Raw genomic sequence first — 19,080 nt, forward strand, 5'->3', positions numbered from 1 at the left:
ACTGCAACCACGTACCTCCCTGCCACCCACATTCAGTGGCCGCAAGTTGAGAGGAAATTCCCTTCCTCCCCCTCGTCTTCCAAATGCCAGCAACTACACAAGATTGCAAGATTGAATTATGGACAGGTGGTGACATATTTCATCTGGTATTGCACAGGTCTAAATCTGAAGCATGAAAGCAGACACTAAGTTATGCTGCTTTTTCTCACTGAAGGGGGTATAACCCTGTTGGTCATTATATCACATTATATCACATCATACATTTTGAGAACAGTTTGTTAATAAAGACAACACAAATCTGTGTCAAAGAATAATCAAACTCTATTCCTCTTTCCTTCTCAGTAACCAAACTTTCTTTTTATTCTTAGTACATTTGATCACAGAGATTTCAAAATCAACAGCAAATACATTGTTGCTGATCTAGTTTTCAAATGCACTTTTTGTAACACAAAATTTTGTTGATATTTCATTAATGAGGTGAATAACAAAATGAATTTAGCACGTAATCCTGACAGAGATGTAAGTGAAGAAAAGAACCAACAATTTCTCTTTCCAAGTGGTATTGATACACCATTCTTTTCTACTGGTTCTGTCTCTTTGACACTATTTTTATTATTTATTTATTTTGTTTTATTTTTTACATGCTGCCCATCTCTACTTACTATTCATAAGTAAGATAAATTGTCAACCTCTGTGTGGTCCCATGAGCTAAGATCCACACCTCTTTGTGCATTTCATCATAAAATGTTTGTTTCACACATCAAGCAAGAACTGAAATCTATAGTTGACAGTGGCAGTAAATTAACTGAAAATGCCAAACTCAATCCTCATGGGATAATTTAAGAATTCAGAATATCATGGACAAAATAAGACATTTTTTTTTCTAGTTCATTAAAAATATATAATACTTTTATATGCATTGATAACTTTCCCAACATCCAGCTAGCCAAAATATGGTTATTTCTTCTGTATTAGAGCTTAATAGATCCTTGTCTGATTCTAGATTAACTTTAAGCATAGAAAGGAAGTGGAAGAAAATATAATTCAAGGACACAGGAAATCAAATGGGTCAAATGTAGATAGCTTTGGTGTTAATAAAATTTAAGCAACCTATTTTTCTAAGGATAAGTCATCAAATGAAAACAACGAACTTTGAAGGCCCTTTTTCACTTGACATATATTGCTGTTCCTGCAATATAGGTAATATTACCCATGAATTACATAAAACCTTATTCTGTTAACACTTGCTCTCAAATTTAAAATATCACTATTGGAACTTCCTTTCATTTTCCTGTACAGTAATATTATTTCCAGAAAAATGAATCTGACATTAATATATTAATAAAACTATGCAGGTATCCATGACTACTGTTGTGATCTCAGTAATATCATTTTTACAGCTGTGAATATTTGTTATTATGCCAACTAACCACATTTGAGAAATAACTAATAAACACTATCTTATCTGAAAAAGGGTATTTTTCAAAGTAGATGTAAATTTTTATAACTGACAATATATTTTTATAACTGACATTTTTATAACTTCAATTTATCACTTCCAAAGTTGATGAACGTTTTCACGATTTGAGTTCAAGACAAGAAGGAGGTTTGGAATGCGTAAACGTCTCAGACACCTCTATTCCATATGAGAAAATGAGAAACTGAAGCTTAATAAGACTTACAAGATTCTGTTACAAAACCATATAATAGCCAAAGAATAGACTACACAATAATACACTGTGTATAATGCCTTCAAACTGTACATTATTTAAGCACTTGAGTTTATAATTTATTTTTCATTATTATGGAAAAGGTAAGAAATTTTTTTTGTAATATTTATGTGAATCCTTATTTCAGATCTAGATGAAGAAGGGGGCTATCTTCAGAACACATCATAATGCTAAAACCATGGCAGCCAACAGAATTGGAGTGAAAATTAACTTTGACTGAAAGATGTACAACACGTTGCTAAGATTAAACACTTATTTACATTTTTTAAAAGAAAAATATTACTCCAGGTCACAATCCTCTTTTCTTTAGTTTTAAAGAAGATGATTTTGAGATTAAAGCACTGAAATTTGATGTCGTCGCTACTTTTTCTTTAGATTAATTAGTTCACTTCCTAAGCTTCTGAAAGACATTGACTTATTCACAATGTCTGCTTTTCTAGCCCTTATCTAATGAGCATTTCTAATGATTAAAGTAAAAGTGAAAATTGAGATTTTGAGAGTTTTCTCCCCCTTCATGAAACACAGTATAAATACAATAGAAAAAATACATTCCTTCTTTTTCTCCGAAGAATTATAACAATACATACCTATTCCATCTTTCTTATAAATACCTCATAATAATCCAAAAGAAGCCACAAAATTTTATTTGGTGATGATTGAATAAATTTAATTTACAGCAAATATATAGACAATTTCAAGACAACATAAAACTAATGACCTCTCAATGAAATTTTATTTAAACTACCAACTTGTAATTTAAAGGCACAATTGACATCTTGGGCTACGTTAGATAGGATATGTTTCATGTCACTTTTTATTTGATAGTTTCACTGGATAGAATTGTATACAATGCAGAAACCTACATCATTAAAACATTCTTGGATCTGAGTACCATGAACCAGTCAAATTTCAAATAGAAAAGAATTAGCTACCTAGTCATTTATCAATTTTTATGGAACAGCCTCATGAAACTCAAAGAAACATGAAATTTTATTGAAGAAAGTTTCACAAATGGGCAGCATTATTTTTGCTTCACTCTTACCATCAGGGCATAATTTTGTTATATATTTCTGTATATAAAAATACTAATTGTTAAATAAATTAATAGAGAATTATTCTTTTTTACATTCATCTTATCATCCAAAAAGCATCTATATTATTTCAAAAGGATATCCAGAATTCACTTATTAATTCATTAAGTATAAAAAAAGGAATCTTTTTATACCAGTGTAAATGTAATACTTTAAAAATTCTAAAAGATATATCTGTCATAGATGTTTTCTTCTTCGTAGGATATGAAAGGAATATAAACATACTGAAACCAGGAATGCCCCAACTGAATTATACAAAATTTAGTGAGAACAAACCATTAGGACTACAGGTAAGATCCATGGCAGTAGCTGTTTCACTCATCATCTACACTGGCTCCGAATGTAAAATGTATACAGATTTCCTTTACTTGACAGAGAGTACTAACTTTCTGCTATTGTATATTCTGACCTCAAGCCTTTCAGCATTGGTAGTCCATCTGTGAACAACTTCCTGAGGCCCTTCTTGATCAACATGATACTGAGTATCTTAGATTATGAAAATATCTGCCTAAACCCCTGACTTCCTATTAAATAAAAAATTGCAGCTGCTAGCATTGACTTTTGTTCTTTGCAGAGAACGAAAGAAAGAAGGAAAGACAGAGAGATCTTGACTAGTAAATAAAATTTATTTCTAAGGAAAAAGAAATTGTGAAACAAAAGACTTGTGAGGCAGGAAACATTATACGGAGTCCTCAACTTGTGACCAGTCACTTAACCACCATTTGAAGTTACTTTTAAAAGCTACCATGTTCTCCAACAATATGGCCTCCACCAATAGGAAGGCCCAGCATGTTTTATCAGCATAAAATCAAATTAAGCCCCTCCCCCCAAATTAAGGCCTATATTAAACATGCGAAATGGGGGGAATGGCGGGGGGGGCTTGCCATTAGGAAGTACTTTTGTTGCATCCCTGGATATGGTGCTGCCTGTGTTGACTTTGGCGTTGGTGGGGCACTTTGTATCGTGAGACCTTCTGCCACCGTTGCTTTCCCTTCTCCCTTGCTGCCGCGGCGTTTAGAGCAACGCCGTGGTGTTTGGTGCAGCCACGTGCGGCCAGCCAGGGCTCCTCCCTGCAACCGAAGCCCGGCGGAGACACTCGACTTCAGGCGCCGCCTTCCCTTTGCCTTCGATGGTAAAGCCAATTCTTTAAAAAACGACACCCTACTACAACAAAGACTCCCCTGCCCGAGAGGGCAGCCCAACCCCACGTGGGGAGGCAAATCTCCCAGGGCCGCAGCACAGGATCGGCCTACCTTGGGAGAAGCACCCAGCCGCCATCCCTGCCTGGCGCCGGGCAGAGTGAGAAGAGCTTCGCCTAGGGCGCCCAGTGCAGCTGACAGGTGGGTCCTCCTGCCCGGTGGCAGAGCTCTTGCCAAGGCAGCGAGCGTCTCCCTGCTGGACCCTCTGCTCATCCCGTCAAGCTGCGCCAGAGCCGTACGGGCTGGGCAAAGCCCGGAAAGCAAGCCGCGGGTGCGCGCCCGCCTGCCAAGTGAAAGAGCTGGGCTGACCCAAGCTTGGCTTCCTTCCCAAGTCCCCAGCCCGAACCCAAAGGGGCCACCGGGAGAGGCCGCCCAAGGCAGTGATAGCGCCCACCCATCCGTGGACAGGGAGACAAGGCGACGGCCTGCATCACGTCCTCCGAGCTGAGCCCCGCCGAGTCAGCGCCTGTCTGATGCCCGTTCTGCTGCGTTTGGAGCTGCCGGTGCATTTGGAGATGCGTGGGGACGGGGACGGGCTGGGCAAGGGGTGGAAAGGATGGGTGGCTTCGGGCTCTCTCCACTGGCCAGGGGAGCAGCGCTGCCATCACCTTGCCCTGGCTGGCCACAAGTGGCTGCGCCAAACACCACGGCGTTGCTCTAAACACCGCAGCAGCAAGGGAGAAGGGAAAGCAACGGTGGTGGAAGGTCTCCCGATACATAGTGCCCCACCAACGCCGAGGTCAACATCCAAGCTGTCGCTGCCCACCCACCCGAGGATGCAAGGGGGGTAAATTAAGTCACCCCCGAAAAGACGGCCTAGCCGTTTTTTCGGGGGTCAAAAAAAAAAAAAAAAGGCCCAGCCTTATTTTCTAAGAATCATGGTACTCTCAGCTGTTTCACTGAATTCCAGACAGGAAGGGAAACAAAGGTCCCGAGGTAATGATCAAATGAGTGTTTATTCATCATACAATGCTCCGAATTCAGGTAACAACGAGTAACCATAAGGAATTAAAGTGAGCTCTGGCGCACCTCGCAGCCGGAGCTGTATTCATACACCAGTTAACAACTTAATGAGTTTATCCACCATCCGGTGATCATTACTGCATCACATCTGATCACCATGTAACAGCTTATACACCATGCTTTTAGCCATTAATTGTTTACCCCTATTTACTATACTTGTACAAACTATCGTATTCCATCATTGTATTTACGCCTATGACATGATCCTCCACTCCTTTCTAGATCGTTAGTTCAGCAGGCAGCATCCTAATCACTTTGTCTACAACCATCCACAGACTGTAACAGCTCAGCGTGTGACATCAGCAAGGCTCATTATCTCCGTCGAACAATCGAAGCCCTAGGTTGGGTAGGTAACAGCGCTTCCCCCCTTGATAGCACAGTCTGACATGGCACAACGTGTGGTGACATGGCTCCAGCATGCCTTGGAGACATGACAGCTACTTACAATCCATCCTTGGAGTTACAACTGCTGTACCCTCCTCCTATAATCACGATTGCATTTTGGGTGATGGACAACCAGCTCTCATTTACAATGGGTTATAGCATCCTGTAGTCATGATTTGAAATGTTTTTTCCCGGTTTCCAATAATGTTTTTCCAGTTCCCCATTAAAAAAAAACTATTTGGAAGAATGGATTCACTGCACAATAATGACCATATCATTCACTTTATAACCATGGTGCCTCACTTTATGACCACTGTAAACATGATCACATTGAGTCCAGTCACATGGTATCTCAACTTATGACCACAATGACTTACTACTGAAATTTTCAGGCTCCATTGTGGTCGTAGGTTAAGGATTACCTGTAGTTGATGAAAATATGATCACTGGCAAGCCAGTTCAAGCACTCCGTAGAAACAGTGACAATTAGAAACTGGATACGAGCAGAATCAAGGGCATCTCAAATTTCTTTTATATTTGAATGTAGTCCTGTTTATACAGAATACATGTATTACCAAGAAACATTCAAAAAATCAGAAGAATATTCTAACTTACCATTATTCCCCAAAAATCATGCATTCGAGTTTTAAAAAGTAAAGTCTTCCAGTTTTCTAAATGCAATTTTCCCACTAAATATATAGAAGTCGTTTGCCGTTCACCTGTTCTAAGATTTTTCAATTTCCTAATCTAATCACGTAAGATAGCTCCAATATAAGTACTGCCCACGTCTAACCCTATTTAGTTTCTCAGCCAGGTGTAACTAAGGCAATTTAAATGTCATTCATCTATAAAATAATTCTCGTTATATTACAGAGGATTTTTATGGGGATGGCTGATTTTTTTTTTGCATATGTCTTCAATTGAAAGAAACGTTCCTTGCCAAGCCTAAACCAACTTGATCGTACTGCACAGTTGTGATTTTGAAAAAAACACAAAACCTCCACCACCACCAATATGCTAACGTGATGGAATTCAGTTGCTATAGTAGCAAATTAAACAAATAAATGAAATACTTTGGAATGCTTAAAAAGAAATATTTGTGGTCTGATTAAGACACAGTGAATTTTAAATAAGCAGATTTTAGTTTTTATTAAGGAAGACTTTGTGACAAAAAATGTTAGTTAACAAAAGTGCATTTGTAATGTTTTTGAAATTTCACAAAAAGTACAATTTCCTAATCAATTTTTGATACTATATTTCAAAAGCACTTCCACCTACCATTATACAGTGCTTTCTGCTAAATTTCAGATAACAGATAATCAGAATTGGAAGGGACCTTGTAGGTCATCTAGTCCAATCCCCCCGCCCAAGCAGGAGACCCTACACCTTTTCTGACAAATGGCAGTCCAATCTCTTCTTGAAAGTCTCAAGTGATGGCACTCCCACAACTTCCGAGGGCAAGCTGTTCCATTGGTTGATTGTTCTGTCAGAAAGTTTCTCCTTATTTCCAGGTTAAATCTCTCCTTGTTCAGTTTCCATCCATTATTCTTTGTCTAGTCTACAGGTGCTTTAGAAAATAGATTGACCCCTTCCTCCCTGTGGCAGCCCCTCAAATATTGGAAGACCGCTATCATGTCTCCCTTGGTCCTCTTTACTAGACTAGCCAAGCCCAGTTCCTGCAACCGTTCATTGTATGTTTTAGCCTCCAGTCCCCTAATCACCCTGGTTGCTCTTCTCTGTACTTTTTCTAGAGTCTCAACATCTTTTTTATAATGTGGTGACCAAAACTGGATGCAGTACTCTAGGTGTGGTCTTACTAAGGCTTTATAGAGTGATATTAGTACTTCCCTTGATCTTGACTGTATCCCTCCGTTAATACAACTTAGGATTGCATTAGCTTTTTTGGCTGCTGCTGCACACTGCTGTCTCATATTTGGCTGGTTGTCCACTAAGACTCCAAGATCCCTCTCACAGTTACTGCTATTAAGCCTGGTTTCGCCCAGTCTATATGTGTACTTTTGGTTTTTCTTGCCTAAGTGTAGGACTTTACTTTTCTCTACATTGAATTTCATTTTGTTAGATATGGCCCAGTGTTCTAGTCTGTCAAGATCCATCTGGATCTTGAGCCTATCTTCTTGGGTGTTAGCTATTCCTGCCAGCTAAGTATCATCTGCAAATTTGGCAAGTTCCCCTTCTATTCCCTCATCTAAGTCATTAATGAAGTTATTGAAGAGTACTGGGCCTAAGACGGAACCTTATGGCACCCCACTGCTTACTTCCCTCTATGTAGACTTAGACCCAGGAAGGACAACTCATTGGGTACAGTTTGCCAGCCAGTTGCAAATCCATCTAGTGGTGGTGCTATCTATTCCACTTTTTTCTAGCTTACTAAGAAGTAGGTTGTGGCCTACTTTGTTGAATGCCTTGCTGAAATCTACATATATTATGTCCACAGTATTTTGTTGGTCTACTAATTTAGTCACTGTGTTGAAGAATGAAATAAGATTGGTTTGGCATGATCTGTTTTTAACAAACCCGTGCTGACTGCTAGTTATTACTTTACTTGTTTCTAGATGTTGGCAGGTCTGTTTTTTTATTATCTTTTCCAGTATCTTCCCGGGTATTGATGTTAGGCTGATTGGTCTATAGTTTCCTGGGTCTGTTTTTTTCTCTTTTTTGAAGATGGGAACCGCATCAGCTCTGTTTCAGTCTTCTGGTAGTTCTCCGGTGCTCCAGGATTTTTGAAAGATATGGTGCAGTGGTTCTGAGATGACCTCTGCCAGCTCCTTTAAAACTCTGGGATGTAATCCATCAGGCCCCGGTGATTTGTTTTCATCAAGATCAGACAGGCGTTCTCTTACTATTTTTTTGCTTATTTTAACTTTTATTTCTGGTTTGTCTTTGTTTTTGTTGGGTTGAGCTATAGTTTCTTTTTGCGTGAAGACTGATGCAAAGAATGAGTTAAGCAGTTCTGCTTTCTCTCTCTTGCCTGTTACTTCCTTGCCATCTTCTCTCTTTAGTGGACCGATTGTTTCCTTGGTTTTTTTTCTTGTTATTTATATGTTGGAAGAAACTTTTTTTTTATTATCTTTGACTTTTGTTGCAAGTCTTTGTTCGTTCTGAGCTTTTGCTATCCTGACTTCGTCTTTGCATATTCTGGCTATCTGCTGATATTCTGCCTTAGTTGTATGTCCTTCTTTCCATTTTTTTTACTTGTCCTTATTTTTTCAATTTGTCACAGAGATCTTTGTGCAGCCATGCTGGTTTCTTCTTGGATTTCTTGTTTTTCTTTCTCAGTGGTATTGTGCTGGTCTGGGCTTCTATGATCATACTTTTTAGAGTTTTCCAAGATTTTTGAGTTGTTTTCCCCTTTAGGATTTTCATCTATGGAATCTTTCGCAAGTTCGCTCTGAGTTTATTGAAATCAGCTCTTTTAAAATCCAAGACTCTGGTGTCATTATGTTCTATTGCTTATGTTTGTGTTATGTTGAATTCTAGTATGACATGGTCACTCTCACCCAAGATTCCTGCAGTTTCAACTCTCTCTATCACTTCTTCTCTGTTTGTAAGAATTAAGTCCAGTATGGCTGTCCCTCTAGTTTCACCCTCTACCTTTTGGACAACAAAGTTGTCAGCTAGGTTGGTTAGGAACTTATTTGATTTCTCACTTGGTGCAGAATTAATTTTCCAATTGATATCAGGATAATTGAAGTCTCCCATTACTATTGTTGTGTGTTTCCTGCATATGTTTGTTAGTTGGCTGGCAAAAAGGACATCTATATTTTCTGCTTGATTGGGTGGCTTATAATATACACCTATGGCCATGTCATTCTTTTTTTTCTTTTATATTGACCCATATGCATTCTAGGTGGTTTTCATCTTTGGTTTCATTCATTTCTGTACCAATATAGTGGTCCTTTACATACAGTGCAACTCCACCTCCTCCTTTATGGGGTCTGGTTTTTTTGAATAGTTTGTATCCTTCTACCAGTATGTTCCAGTCATGGGTTTCATCCCATGAGTTTCTGTTATTTCAACTATATCATATTTACCTTCATATATTTGTAGTTCGAGTTCACCCTGTTTGTTCCCCAGACTTTGTGCATTTGTATATAGGCACTTTAGATCTTTATGTCTGACACTGTGTTTACTGTCTACATAACCTGCGTTGTGCCTGCCTGTCCCTACTTTCTTGCCACCTGTTTGATTAGTGTACATGGTATGGCACTCACTATTAAATGCTTGGTTTTGGTTGGCATCAAGGTTGATAATCTTACCTGCACAAACATCTATTTTGCATGCACTGGTATCCTTATTAGTTTTAGCTTGCTGGGGACAGAGGTGTTCTGAATCCATGAATTCTCTGTCCCCACTGTTCAGTTTAAATGTTTATCCAGGAAATCTGTGAATTTAATGCCAAGTAACTCAGTCCCTTTCTTTGATGGATGCAAACCATCTCTTTTGTACAGTTTTTCATTGGACCAGCTGGAGACATCATGACTAATAAAACCAAAGCCTTCCCTTTTACATCACTCCTTTAGCCACACATTAAACTCTGCTACACGCTGCCCTTTCCCTTTTTGTTCCCTGTATACTGGTAGAACCTCTGAAAAGATAAGCCTACAGTCCATATTACGAAGTTCATACCCCAAGCTCTGGAAATCTTTCTGAACAGAAAGTACATCCTTCTGGGACAGATCATTTGCACCAAGATGTATAATAGCATCAACATCACAGTCCTTGATGGCATTCTTGACTATCTTAAGAATACGCTTCTTGTCTCTGCTGGCAGTAGCACCTGGTAGACACCTGACCTCTTTCAAAACCTCAGTATTCTTTCCTAAATTTACATCCCTTACAACTGAGTGCCCAACCAGAAGGTGGCTTCTTTTTTTGGATGCCTTGATCTTCTTGTATGACTGGTGCGTAATACCTGATTCACACTTTCTCATTTCCATAGTAAGTTCTTCTTCTAGGACCATGATCCCCGGCTTACTTAAGTTAACATTTAAGTTATCAAGTTATCATTTTGTGCATTGTGTTTGCATAAATGAAAGGAAAAGAGACTATGAAAAGGGAAGGGCTGGGAAGGAGGAGAAAAGAAGTATACAATCTTAAAATGCTGGAACTCTTAACTCATCCACTTACAGTTTTCTTGAAAACTATAATGATGGACTGACTGTTCTCACTTAAGTCCACCATCCCTTAAACTCCCTTAAACTCTCAAAAAGCAGTGAGATACAGATGTTATATAATGCCCCTGTTGGGGTTTACAGGACGTTCACTTTCTCTATTTTTAGTGTCTTTTATGGTATTTGTCAGTTATATAGACCACCAGAGGCACTGTGTTACCAGTTTCATCCTTATTGAGAATCGTCAGGTGCAAACCTGATGGTTCCCAATAGGGGGGAAATTGGTAACATCAGTGTAACTACAAGGTTACAACACTTACCCTTCACAAAAAAGTTCTCAATTCCTGCTTTATTTCAAACAATAAAAAAAATACAATACTACTTTTAGACCACACAGAGTCACAGAATATCAAGATTCTTGATCATTTTGAAGAACTTTAAACATAAAGTTTCCTTAGACCAAAATAGAATGTATCAGTAAACTTTGATTCCCCACTCCTTCTACTGGGTATTTGCTGCTATAACGTTATACAGTGTTATTTCTACCATGCCATCCTCAATTCACTAGTTTTGCTAGTGAACGTAAGTTACTTATACCGATACTGAAGTGAATCATGTCTTTATTAATAATAAACAGCTAGCTCTGGATTTTATATATTATGAATCTGTACTGATCACTTTATGTTTAATAATAAACTAATAGCTCCATTTAGATGTTATAATAAATTATGGTTGGTTGTGATAATAAATACAACAAATTATCATTGTGATAATAATTCATACAAATCTTCAACTCACATATTTTCTCTGGCATTCCTTCTCCTCTACTTATGTGAATGTTAAAGTTATATCTGAATGCTATTCTAATTAAACTACAATTTTCAAAACAAGTCAACATAACATGTAAGTGATATATTTAAAAATTATAGTAAAATTAAACAGACTATCAGATTCAGAAAAAATTACGAGCTAGAGTTAATAAAAAAGGGTAGCAGATAACAACCAATTTTTTTCTTGCAGCTTTGTTGCAGAAAAGTAGAGTTTAAATCTTACTGTATCTCAATTCTGTCATATGTCTTTTGCATAGCTATTGTTTAATGACATGATTCTTAGAATTGTAACAAGACTCAGAATTCTAATCTTATTTACTAATTTAAATTGTATTTCTCTGTTCTTCATAAAATGCATTCACAACGGTTCATAAATGCAATTTTGTTATCTAAGAGTCAGGACAGTTTTTACTAGGATAAGACCTAAATGAATAAGAATGGTCTGAGCTTTTGCATTTTTAAAAATCTTCTGATAAAGGCGCTCATCAAAGCTTTCTGGACAAATATTAGCATTAATTCATTAATTAATTCAATGATTAATTCATTGATTAATGTAGGAAATAAAGAGTAGGGTTAAATGGAGGCAAGAAATATATGATTTTTTCAAGGATATATATTCATATTTAGTGATTGAGGCAGGCATGAACTACTTTGTTCCTAACTGATTATAAATTAAACTAGGAGTAAAGATCAAGTTTGCTGCCATTATTGCAATCAAATTAAGCAAAATGGTAAAAATACTACAACTTTTGAAAATGTTCTGAAAAAAATAAAATTGGGAAATGGGAAATAAAATTGGGCTACTTTATAATAAACAATATAAGGTTATTATGGTCACAGGCCTTCAAAATAAATTTGAAGAGTATATAGCTATAGTTATCTATTTATGACAGCACGTATTTGTTATGCTCTATGAGACTTAATTTCCACGAGTGGGAAAATAGGATTGTATTGATACTGGTACGTTTCCGTAGATAGGAGAGTTGAGGAAAAATGATAAGAATGTGCATGCCTGATCCAATTCAGTTCTTATGTTCCTGTAACTTTCTGGAGCAGTGAGTGTTCATGTAATTGATTTATCGAAGGACTAGGTGTAGTCAAAAGCATTCTAAGAGCTGTCAATCTCATTTTTTCTTAACTCAAAAAGGTCTGTGAGGGGTGTTCTTAAGATGATCCTGCTCAAGCCTGTCATTTATTTCCTTCAAACACACAAGATGAACTACCATTTTTTTGTCATATATAGACCTATTTTAGAATAATTACATATGGCTGCCATTTTCATCCCTACTTTCCTTAACTGCCCAAAGTTCTTCTACTATCAAACAATTTCACATATTCTTTTTTGTATTGCTTTATGCCTCAAATTTCTTCCACCTGTTCCATTTTTTAAAATCCCTTCCAAAGATCAATATTACTTCTTTAACAGAATCTGAAACTCTCAATGATTAGTCAAAACTTACAGAAGGAAATGTTATTTTTGTGTTTTCATTGTCTCTTCCATTCCACCTTTTTCTCTCCTGTTTTGTTGTTACTAGCTGTATCACAATTTTTTTTAAAAAAACCAAATACCAATGCAGTCTTATTCATTTGTATCAACATCATCATTTGGGAATGGAAACTATTTCAGACATATAAATCCATATAAAAATAATTATTGTGTATTCTTAACCTCACTTATCTAAAACTTCATCCCACAAATATATAGAATTGCAACTGAATGAAGGAAGAATGAATTGCATTCATTCAGTCAACTAGACCGGGGCCCATTTTAATCTTTTCATTAACCTTATCTGGACTTCTAAAAATCAATTATCTTATTTATGTATTTTTTTTCTATTTTAGCGTTTTTCCTGTTATGCAAGTTTAGAAAACTAAGCAACAGAGCAGTACATTTTAGATAATTGGTATCAGGCACAAATGCCTGCTTAGTTCAAAGCATTTAAAATGTAACACAATTTAAAATATTAATTCCTGTGATTTTAATCACATTTTATAAAGGCCAAATTTATTAAGATTTTCTGCATGAACGTGCTACTCATTGGCACTGTTAAAACTGGAAGGGGAGATGGGGGAATCTTCTTTCTTCATGCTGTGCTTCTTGGAGACCAGCTTTGGAGAGCTGAAGCCCTCTCAGCAGCATCTGAGGCATCCCAGGGAGAATTGGTAGAAAACAAAACACATTTATTTACTAGCAAAGAATTGCCAATGGGTTTTAATCAATCCCATGCAGGCATTTCTGGGTTATAATAACATAAATTACAAATGTGTGATGGGCCTTACTGGAGAAATATCTTTTTCTCCTTGAATAGTTACGAATGGCAATAATATTTAGGTGATAAGGCAGTGTATTTGTAAATCAACTGAATTTTCTTTCATATAAACTGTTTAAACAAGCACATAAGCCTAACTGCTCTTGGAGATCATCCAGAATAGCACTTCAAATCTACATTTGTTTTAAATTATACCTTTTCTAACTACCCGTGCCAGAGAATTTTCTTCTTTATAGCTGCTGAATATTGTACATATTATTACACTGAACTATTCCAGCAATCTAAAAGATCTGCTTCTTGGTTGGCTCGTGACAGTTCAGTCCCCAACATTTTATAAATGAAGCATGGGTTCTAACTTCAATACACATTACACTTCCTGACCAGGGGTGGGATTCAAATTTTTTAACAATCGGTTCTGTGGGCGTGGCTTAGTTGGTGGGCATGGCTTGCTGGTCATGTTATTGGCTGGGCATGGCCAACTCAATATCACTCATATCGAGGCACGCATCTCCTCGCCTGGCCTCTCATGACTGTGGGGATGCTGCAACAGTTGTAAGTCTGAAAAACGGTCGTAAGTCACTTTTTTCAGTGCCGTTGTAACTTTGTATGGTCACTCCACACAAGCAAAGTACCAGCAAAGGAAGGGAAAAAAAACCTCCAGAGAAGTTCCAGAGACAGGAAGTCTAGTCCTGCCAAGAATGTGATAAGGGTTAACAGAGAGGCAGTTTCTGTAAGCAACACCAGAATATTTCCTTCCTGCCTTCCTTACAGGATTAGGCCAATAATTTCTTCTAACAATCAGTTCTCTGAACTGCTTAGAATGTAAACAACCGGTTCTAGAGAATAGGTGCGAACTGGTAGAATCGCACCCCTGATCCTCACATTGACTTGCATTTGCCATTTTGTGGTCCTGTCACTACATTTGAAGACCTTTAAAGCACTCAAAATAACCACTCTAGTGGTAGTCAAAACATCTATTTTAATTATAGAATACATGCCAACTTTTTAGATACATACATTTGTCCCTTAGACACATGTAAAAATATGTGCAGATTTATAATTCATCTCAAAAGATATATAATAAAAGTTCTTGAAGTCCACTCTAAAATCACGATTCTCTCCAAAGAGTTAATATGTTAATGTTTTAAAAATAAAACATTCTGTTAGGAAATCCCCCCTTATCTCAAATGGGTTATTATGGTGTACAAAGATTTAAAGAGTGAATTAAAATGAAAATCAGAAGTAAAGATAATATTATGGTTAAAGCATTAGAAAGCATTAGACAGTGCTGAAACACCACAACAGCAAAATAATTTCATAGTGACTCAGACCAAGGAACACTTGAAAAAACAAACATCAACAACACTATTTGTTTTAAAGTTTTTTTTAACAAGGCCTTGTACAGAGCTGCATATAAAAATTAATAATAGGACCATATGGACAATTAAAATGTTCACATTATGAGGGGACAATAAAGGGAAAAACTTGCCATTTCATATACTAATTATTTTAACTATTCCAGCCCAGAGAAAATCCCATTTTCCTTCCATTGCATTTCCTTACTCCTCACGTTAAGTTGCTATTGCAGATATCTATATTCTCACCAAAAGCATTCGGAATGTTACACTTGACATTATTTAGTGAAGTCTAAATAAACACATATCCTTTGATTATATATTACTTTTTCCTTCCTAATGATGCAATTAATTAACCAGCAAGATCTTTCAATCTGTAAGTTTAAAGTAGTCAGGAGGTACTCTAGTCTCTATGTAAATTATTTTTATATTAGGAAGGTAAAATACAGTAATTAGAAATCAGTATTTACTGATTGCTGGACTCTAGGCATTCATAATATTGCTACTTTTGTCAAAATGATGTTCTTTCTTACTGGTACTCTATCCTCCTGTCTGTGACCTCACTGCACTGGACAGACATGTATTGATCTTCACTAAGTGGCTGGTTTTTACTTGATTTAACCCAAAATAAGATTTCATTCCATCCGATGTACCAAGCAGAGCCTGGATGAAAAATTATACAAATGGAAAGAGAGGAATCTGCAAGGGTACAAGAGATAATATTGTTTAATTAAAAACAGTAATGAGTTAGATAATTTGAAATATAGGTGATTAAAGTGAATGACAACTGATACTTTTAGGTAATGGAATGTTTATTAAAAGATGGAAATATTTTTAAAAAAAGAAATGTAAAAAATTGTTATTGATATTAATGGCTGAGCTGAATTCAAATAGAATAATTATTTTATCTACTATTGTTATACATACATGTGCGTGTATATATGTATACGTATATGTACACGTATACGTATACGTATACGTATACGTATACATATACATACATATTTCCTGAGGTTCTCGCGGCTATTTGTATGTGGATCTTTGGTTATTCGGGTTTTCTCCCGCGTAAGATTGGCAGTATCTAGGCAACGTTTCAATGAAGTCTCATTCATCATCTTCAGGCTTGTGTCTTCGGCTTTGTGCTTCTCAGAGTAATGTGAGCTTGTAGCTGCTTCTTCCTTTTAACTGCTAGTGGGGGTGTGACTTGATTGGGTGGGGGCTTGGCTGTGTTCTGATTAGGTGGAGGGGTGTTCTCATTGGTTGGGGGTTTGGCTGTGTTCTGATTGACTGGGGGTGTGTTCTGTTCAGGTGGGGGCTTGATTGTGCTCAGGTTAGTCTTAGTTGCTGGGGGATTTGAGCTGGTGAGCTGTGATCCTGTTGTTTCACTTCACTTTCGTGGTTGTGCCACATCTTCATGGTGGGCGTCAGTTCACTTCATGTATGGGTCGGAGGGGTCTGAAGCAGGTAGTGATGCAGCTGTGGTATGGCTTCTGGTCCCTGGTGGTGTCTCATCTTCTGTGTGGGTGTGAGTCTGCTTTCTATGTGGAAGTGTGGTGGTAGCATCTTGTGTGGCCCTCGTGGGTGTGGGTCTGGTGTCATTCTTCATGTTAGGTACTCATTTGTTAATGAGGGCGGGTTTCCAAATGGCTGGTAGGTGGGAGGTATCATCCCGTTTATTCATGCTGTGTGGGCGTTTTTCTATCTCTATGGCTTCTCTGATTATTCTGTTGTTGAAGTGTTCGGTTTTGGCGATAGTTCTGGTATTTTTAAAGTCAATCTCATGTCCTGTGGCTTTGAGGTGTTGGACCAGGGAAGAGGTCAGTTCTTCTTTTTTGATTGAGTTCTTGTGTTCTTCCATGCGTGCACTTATTCTTCTGTTAGTTTGTCTGATGTATGTGGTGGGACAGGCGGTGCAAGTGATTTCGTATACTCCTTGGTTTTCTAACTCGATTTTGTCTTTAGGGTTTCTTAGGATGGTGGATATTTTTCTGTTTGTGCACACCCCCACTAGCAGTTAAAAGGAAGAAGCAGCTGCAAGCTCACATTACTCTGAGAAGCACAAAGCCGAAGACACAAGCCTGAAGATGATAAATGAGACTTCATCGAAACGTCACCTAGATACTTCAAATTTTATGCGGGAGAAAACCCGAATAACCAAAGATCCACATACAAATACCCACGAAAACCTCAGAAAACAAATATATATATATAAAGAACTTAGTGTATATTTCTAAGGGAATGTACCAAGCAGAATTCGGTTGACAATAGTTATGTGTTATAAAATAGAGGTTAGAAAATGAATATTATAATTGTAAAGGCATAAATTAAATCCTAAATAAGTAACTACAGGGGAAAATTTTTCTTATGAGAAAAGAAAATATGAAATAGTAAACAGGACAGACAAAAGTATAAAAATGTTGATAAGATACTGAAATTTAGAAAAAAAATGTAATTAAAATTAAAAAGGAATGAGATAATTAAAAATAAGGTTGTAGAAAGCAAGGGAAGGGAAAAATCACTGAGAAAATGTGCAAATAGTTATAAGATATGGAATAGAATATACAAGATGAATATGTAATTGAGTTTATGCCTGTGTGGAAAAGTGACAACCTGGGATCATGCTGTTCTCAAAAAAAGATATCTTATTTGTATTATGTTTTGTGAAAACCCAAATAAAACTTAACAAAAAAAATTTTCATTCCATCCGTAGCATTTGTAAGTAGTTAGTCCTTGTTTACCAACTGTCTCACACAACAACCATTTGCATTATAATAGTGATGAAAAAAATAAATTAATACTTGTATTTATTACCTTTGCAGGTCTGTAAAGCAAAAGAAAGCTGAAGTAGTATCATAATCCTAACCCTTGCAGGGGACTTTTGCCCAACCTCTTGAGAGCAAAAGTGTTGCCTGACAGATAGATATGTGAGGCAGAATCTCTCTGCCAAGCAGTGCTCTCATGGAGGCTTGATGAAAAAAGTTTGTCTTGAAATCCGAGGAGATATTTCAGGATGGCTAATGGCTTGCAACCTTCCCTGCCAGCTTCTCTGCTCTTTCTGGTTAAGCCAGTAAGGAAGATCGCAGATAGCCATCACTTCATCTCAGGGCACCCGAACATCCAGATCGCAATCAAATAACCGTGGAGGCACTGCAATGGTCATACGTTCATGTGTGGGTCATAAGTCCCTTCATTCAGGGCTGTCGGAATTTCAAATGGTCACTGAATGAACAGTTGTTAAATGAAGACTAGCTATATAATATAATAATATGATTTATGTTGATTGCTTATTTAGTATCCATGACTATCACTAAGTGTTGTATCTAATGTTTTATGGTAAATGTATTTTTACAATGACTATGATAATGATCTATCGCTATTGTTGTATGTACACTGAGACAAATTCCTTGTGTGTCTAAGCACACTTGACCAATAAAATTTAAATTCTAATTCTCTGCAATTTCTATAGGATGGGATGGGGAATTCTAAATGCTGACTTAATATACAAATAAATAAAATGCATCCAGTTGGAATCTTTCGCAAAGCCTTATCTAACACCACAGATTGTGATTTGCGACTTACAACCACAAAAGAGACCAAAATTTCAGTTGTTAAGCAAGGCAGTTGTTTAGTGAATTGAACCTAATTTTATGATTTTTGCCAGAGCAGGGGTGGGATGCTACTGGTTCTGCCTGGTACTAAAGAACCGGTACCTCTAAAGAGCAGCAGACACCGAACTGGTCCTGTGTTTGCTGCTGTTTGGCCCACCTGCCCGCCCGGGCTCTTACCTGTCCTTTATTTCCTGCTTTTTCAACCTCAGCTGCTTTGCGCAGCATAGCTGAGGTTGAAAAAGCAGGAGAAAAGAGGCTTTTCAAATGCTGCGCCACCTGCGCGCAGTGCTTTTCAGCTGTCCGGGTGGCACAGCTGATTTTTTTTTACACACGTGTGCAAAACGTAATCACCAAACTGGTAGTAACACTGGTTGAATCCCACCCCTGTGCCAGAGTTGTTAAGTGAATCATTGCACACAGTGAATCAGTCATTAAGTGAATCTGGCTTTCCTCTCCAC

At 37.4% G+C, this 19,080-nt stretch overlaps 1 protein-coding gene across 1 annotated transcript in view; it reads right to left on the bottom strand.

Annotated features, from left to right (window-relative positions):
• Positions 1-19,080, bottom strand: part of AIG1 (androgen induced 1) — an 82,407-nt gene that overhangs the window by 40,234 nt on the left and 23,093 nt on the right. The window lies entirely within an intron of this gene.

Source organism: Pseudonaja textilis, chromosome 1 (genome assembly GCF_049901715.1).
Source record: "Pseudonaja textilis isolate UNSWEBS1 chromosome 1, rPseTex1.2, whole genome shotgun sequence".
Taxonomy (NCBI): Eukaryota; Metazoa; Chordata; class Lepidosauria; order Squamata; family Elapidae; genus Pseudonaja; species Pseudonaja textilis.